Below are 6,004 nucleotides of genomic sequence, written 5' to 3'. Positions count from 1 at the left end.
TTATTGCCTCAGTTTATCCTTTTGTTAAATTGTGCTGGAGACACTAGTGAATTTCTTGGGTAGCCACATCAACCTCAAATTTCCCCTTTCTAAAATAAGGACACTTACCATCCATTTTCAATTATCTTGGAGACCTTGTGAAAACCAATGATGGATCAACAAAAAGAACTATATAGGAGTTAAAATAGTTAAAAAAAAGAAGTAAAAAGGAAGTACTTGAGTTGTTTCTGATGTAGTTAGGACACTGGATGTTTAGTCCAGTCTTTGTAATGGGAGGGAGTGATTAGAGGAACCTCTTGTTACTAATGGTCTGGCCAATAGGCTGTAAGAACAATGAAGGCAGGAACTATATCTCAACTAAACTTAGTACTTTGACCTGTGTTCTTCAGGGGCCATGGGGTTAACAAATACTTTTAAAATAAATGTTAAATGATCATGGAACTTTGGGCAAGTCATTTCCACTCTCTGACTTCAGCTCCTTTTCTGTTTAAGAAAAAAAAGGTAGATTAGGAATGGGGAGAGAGGAAGGTAGAATAGATGGGATGGAGGGAACAAGCATCTATACAGTGGCCACTATGTGCCAGGCACTGTGCTAAGTACTTTATAAATATTATCTCATTTGATTTAGATGATAATTCCCATTTTTATAAAGCTATAGAGTGGATATAACATTTTTCATACAACAGGATGAGGATAAGTATAATTATTTTTTTTAACTCCTAAGGAGACTGAGGTTCAGAGGGATTAAGTCCCTGACTTGCCCAGAATCACACAGCTAGTGTTCAAGCTGGAATGTGAATCCAAGTCTTCTGGAGGCAGGAGCAGTACTGAAGCTTCCCCCTAGGAAGCTCATCATTGGGAAAATCTCATCATCCTGTAAGAATCAATCAGCCTTGGTACTCATACCTTCTTTCCTTCTGACTGAAAGGCAGAGTCCAGAACTCCAAAAATCTCCATTTCAGGAGGGGGCTCAGGACACACATCTCATTTCTCATTTGGCTTCACTACTTTAGGACTCCTCTTACTTCTCTGCTATACCCTCCCTCAAGTTGTGTGCTTTAACCGCCTGCCCCCCCCCCCCCCACTTCGGTTTCCAGTGTTGTGAATTTATGTACTTATTTATCTCTGAGCCCTTGGTAGAGAACAGAACTCTCCTGTTATATTTATAGCTTGAGGGAACTAGGGAGGGAGTGAGTATATATACTATCTTTTGAAGGGAATCAATGGTCTGAATTCTCAGACATCATGAAACATCAGAGGTTGAAAGGATATTAGGAACAATCAATCCAAACACCTCATTTTACAGCAAAGGAAACTAAGATTCAAGAGGGGAGAGTGAAAGACAACTTGTAGCAGAACTGAAAGCAGACTGCAGATTTTTTTTTATTCTTAACCCAGTGTTCTTCTTCTATAATGCCATGTCTTCCTTAGCTCTTGAGGACTGTCCTGGTAGGCTCAGGGGAAAGTATCTCCCATTCCTAACTAAAATCCATCTCATCCACCACTAGGTCACATTCTTAACCAGCACTTTACTATACCTCTAGTTCCCTGCCCCACCAAGGAGATCTCAAAAGGGCTAAGTATTTATAAGCCAGTATTACCTTTCAAGGACATCTCAATTTGTGATTCCTGTTAGTACTACCAATTAGGTAGGACAATAATTCAAGAAAACAAAAGACAGTTTTCTTTTCTAAGTGATTCATGTATTGAATTTATTGTTGGGTTTGTTGTGAACTGATTCAACCATTCTGAATATTGATTTGGTACTTGCAAGAAAAATAAATACATTTTATATATTTTTGATCCAAAAATTCAACTATTAAATAGTTGAATAGCTCCTAATAACTGCTTTCATTTCATATTCATTGGTTGTAAATTTACCTTTTTCATTTTCAATACTGACAACTTGGCCTTCTTCTCAAATCAGTCAATGGCACATCTCTTTTTATTGTCCCCCACCCCCAACAAATAGGTCTATGTTTTATGCTTTAAAAATTTAAGTTTAATGCTTTAAAAATTTTAAATTCTGTTTTATCTCTCTTTTGATTTTAAGATTTTTATATTTTGATGTTTAATTGATGGTTTACATTATTTTCTAATGCCCAATTCATTGTTCTGTTCATCCTTCCTTTCTTTTCTTTCTGATTGGTTCTTTAGCACTAAATTCTTTAGTTCCCAATTAATTTTTAATTGAGATTTCAAAGGCTCTTCATTGAATATAATTTTCATTGCATTATGGTTAACATAAGATCTATTTAATATCTCTGTGTTTCCGAATTCGTGAAAATTTTATGCCCTAATATAGGGTCAGTTATTGTGTATGTGTTATGCACAGCTGAGTATTAGTCATATTCCCATTCAATACTTTCCTGAAGTCTATTATATCTAACTTTTCTAAAATTCTATTAATTTCCTTAACTTCTTTCTTATTTTTTTTATTAGATTTATCTAGGTATGAGAAGGGCAAATTGAGGTTTTCCAATAGCACAGTTTTGTTTTGGTTTTTTTTTTTACTGTTTTCCTTCTCCTGAAACTTATTTAACTTTCCTTTAAGGATTTAGAGGTTACCACTTTTATCATAGAGTTAAAAGTCAAGAAGTAGTATGGAAAAATAAATGAACAACAGAAAAAATTTTGACTATAGAAAGCTACTGTGGTGACAAGGAAGATCAAAACACACACTCAGAAGAAGACAACAAAGTAAAAAATGCTCTATCCAAAGACTCAAAGAAAAATATGAGTTGGTCTCAGGCAATGAAAGAGCTCAAAAAGGATTTTGAAAATCAAATAAGAGAGATAGAGGAAAAAGTGAGGAGATAAATGACAATGATGCAAGAAAGTCATGAAAAAAGAGCCAATAGCTTGGTAAAGGAGACACAAAAATGCTGATAAAAGTAACACCTTAAAAAACATAATAGGTCAAATGGATTTTTAAAAAATGTACAAAAATCCAATGAGGAGAAGAAAGTATTTAAAAGGAGAATTGGTCAAATGGAAAAAGAGGTACAAATATTCACTAAAGAAAAGAATTCCTTTTTTAAAAAAAATTTATTAATTTAAGTTTTCAACATTCATTTCCACAAAATTTTGAGTTCCAAATTTTCTCCCCATTTCTTCACTCCCGACTCCAAAACGCTTTGCATTCTGATTGCCCCTTCCACCAATGTACCCTCCCTTCTAACACCTCTCCCTTTCCTTATCCCCATCTTCTCTCTAGTCCTGTAGGGCAAGATCAATTTCTATACCCCATTACCTCTATTTCTTATTTCCTAGTTGTAAGCAAAAACAATTCTCAACATTTGTTCCTAAAACTTTGAGTTCCAACTTCTCTTCCTTCCTCCCTCCCCACCCATCCCCACTGAGAAGGCATGCAATTCAATATATGCTATATATGTGTAGTTTTGCAAATGACTTCCATAATAGTTATATTGTGTAAGAGTAACTATAATTTCCTCCTTCCTATCCTGCACCCCATTTCTTCTATTCTCTCTTTTTACCTTGTCCCACCCCAAGAATGTTTACTTCTAATTGCTCTCCCCTCCCATTTGTCCTCCCTTTCATCATTGCCCCCACCCTGCTTATCCCCTTCTCTCCTACTTTCCTGTAGTGTAAGATAGATTTTCATACCCAATTGACTGTGTATGTTATTCCTTCCTTGAGCCAAATGTGATGAGAGTAAGCTTCACTTTTCCCCTCTCATCTCCCCCCTTTTCCCCTTCATCGGAAAAGCTTTTTCTTGCCTCTTCTATGAGAGATAATTTGCCCCATTCCATTCCTCCCTTTCTCTTCTTAATATATTCCTCTCACCCCTTAATTTTATTTTTGTAGATATGATCTCTTCCTATTCAACTCACCCTGTGCTCTGTGTGTGTGTGTGTGTGTGTGTGTGTGTGTGTGTGATCCTTCCAACTACCCAGATCCTAAGAAAAGTTTCAAGAGTTACAAATATTATCTTTCCATGTAGGAATGTAAACAGTTCAACTGTAGTAAGTCCCTTGTGACTTCTCTTTCCTGTTTACTTTTAATGCTTCTCTTGATTCTTGTGTTTGAAAGTCAAATTTTCTTTTCAGCTCTGGTCTTTTCATCAAGAATGCTTGAAAGTCCTCTATTTCATTGAATGACATGTTTTTTCTCCTGAAATATTATACTCAGTTTTGCTGAGTAGGTGATTCTTGGTTTTAATACTAGTTCCTTTGATTTCTGGAATATCATATTCCAAGCCCTTTGATCCCTTAATGTAGAAGCTGCTAGGTCTTATGCTATCCTGATTGTATTTCCACAATACTCAAATTGTTTCTTTCTACTTGCTTGCAATATTTCCTCCTTGACCAGGGAACTCTGGAATTTGGTCACAATGCTCCTAGGAGTTTCTCTTTTTGGATCTCTTTCAGGAGGTGATCAGTGGATTCCTTGAATACTTATTTTGCCCTCTGGTTCTAGAATATCAGGGCAATTTTCCTTGATAATTTCATGAAAGATGATGTCTAGGCCCTTTTTTTGATCATGGCTTTCAGGTAGTCCCATTGGGAGAAGGGGAAAAGGGAATGGCAGAATGTGATAAACTATCTCACATAAAAGAGGTGTGAAACAGCTTTGACCATGGAGGGGCAGATGGGAGAGGTGGAAAGTAGCAGTTGAACCTAACTCTCATATAACATACATACTCAGTTGGGTATTTCTATACCCAACTATGTCTATATCTATCTTGCTCTCTGGGAAAGTGGGAAGGGAGAGGAATAAAAGAAGAGGGGCTGGTAGAAGGGAGGGTAGATTGGGGTAGGTAAATCACAGAAGCAAAACACTTTTGACAGGGTGAAAGGAGAGAATGAATAGGACAAATGGGAAAATAGGATGGATGGAAATACATAGTAATCTTGACTGGGAGAATTTTACCCCAAGTTTCTCTGATAAATAACTCATTTCTCAAATATATTGAGAACTGAGTCAAATTTATAAAAAAAAAAAACCAAGAAATTCCTCAATTGGCAAATGTTCAAAAGGATATGTACAAGCAATTTTCAGACAAAGTAATCAAATCTACCAATAATCATATGAAAAATTCTTTAAATCACTGCTGATTAAAGAAATTCAAATTAAACAACTCTGAGCTACCTTACTATACCTATCAAATTGGCTAATATGACAGAAAGGGAAAATGACAAATGTTGGAGTAGATGTAGGAAAATTGAGACACTTATACACTCTTGGTTAAATTGTACACTGATTCAAACATTCTATAGGACAATTTGGAACTATGCCCAAAGGGTTATACCCATGCATACTCTTTGATCAAGTAATGACACTACTAGGTCTGTTTCCCAAAGAGATTAAAAGAACAAAAAGGAAAAGGACGTATATGTACAAAAAATATAGCAGGTCTTTTAATGATGGCAAAGAATTGGAATTTGATGGGTTGTACATTCTTTGGGGAATGGCTGAACAAGATGTTGTATATGATCATGATGGAATACTATTGTGCTATAAGAAATGACAAGCAGGATGCTCTCAGAATAACCTGAAAGACTTACATGAACTGATGCAAAGTGAAATGAGAAGAATCAAGACAACACTGTACACAGTAACAGCAATATTATGTGATGACCAACTGAGAATAATTTAGCTATTCTCAGCAATAAAATGATCTAGGACAATTCTGAAGGATTTACAATGAAAAATACTATCCACCTTCAGAGAAAGAACTGATAGAGTCTGAATGCAGATGGAAGCATACTTTTTTGTGTTTTTTCTTTGGATTTTCTTTCATAACATGATTCCCAATATACGAATGCAAACAATTTAACCTCATATAAATTCTTTTTTACACACTCCATTTATGTGAAATATTTTTCTCTAGTATTTTTCTTCCTTCCCCTTTCTCCCAGTGCATTATTTCCCCCCACCTTTTCCATTCTTCTTTTGAGATCATCCAAACATAATAGAATCCCACCCAGGCCTTCTGTTTAATTATATTCCCTCTAAGTCCCCTGGTGATAATAAAGTTTGC

Source organism: Notamacropus eugenii, chromosome 5 (assembly GCF_028372415.1).
Source record: "Notamacropus eugenii isolate mMacEug1 chromosome 5, mMacEug1.pri_v2, whole genome shotgun sequence".
Classification (NCBI taxonomy): domain Eukaryota; kingdom Metazoa; phylum Chordata; class Mammalia; order Diprotodontia; family Macropodidae; genus Notamacropus; species Notamacropus eugenii.
This window is presented reverse-complemented; position numbering follows the sequence as displayed.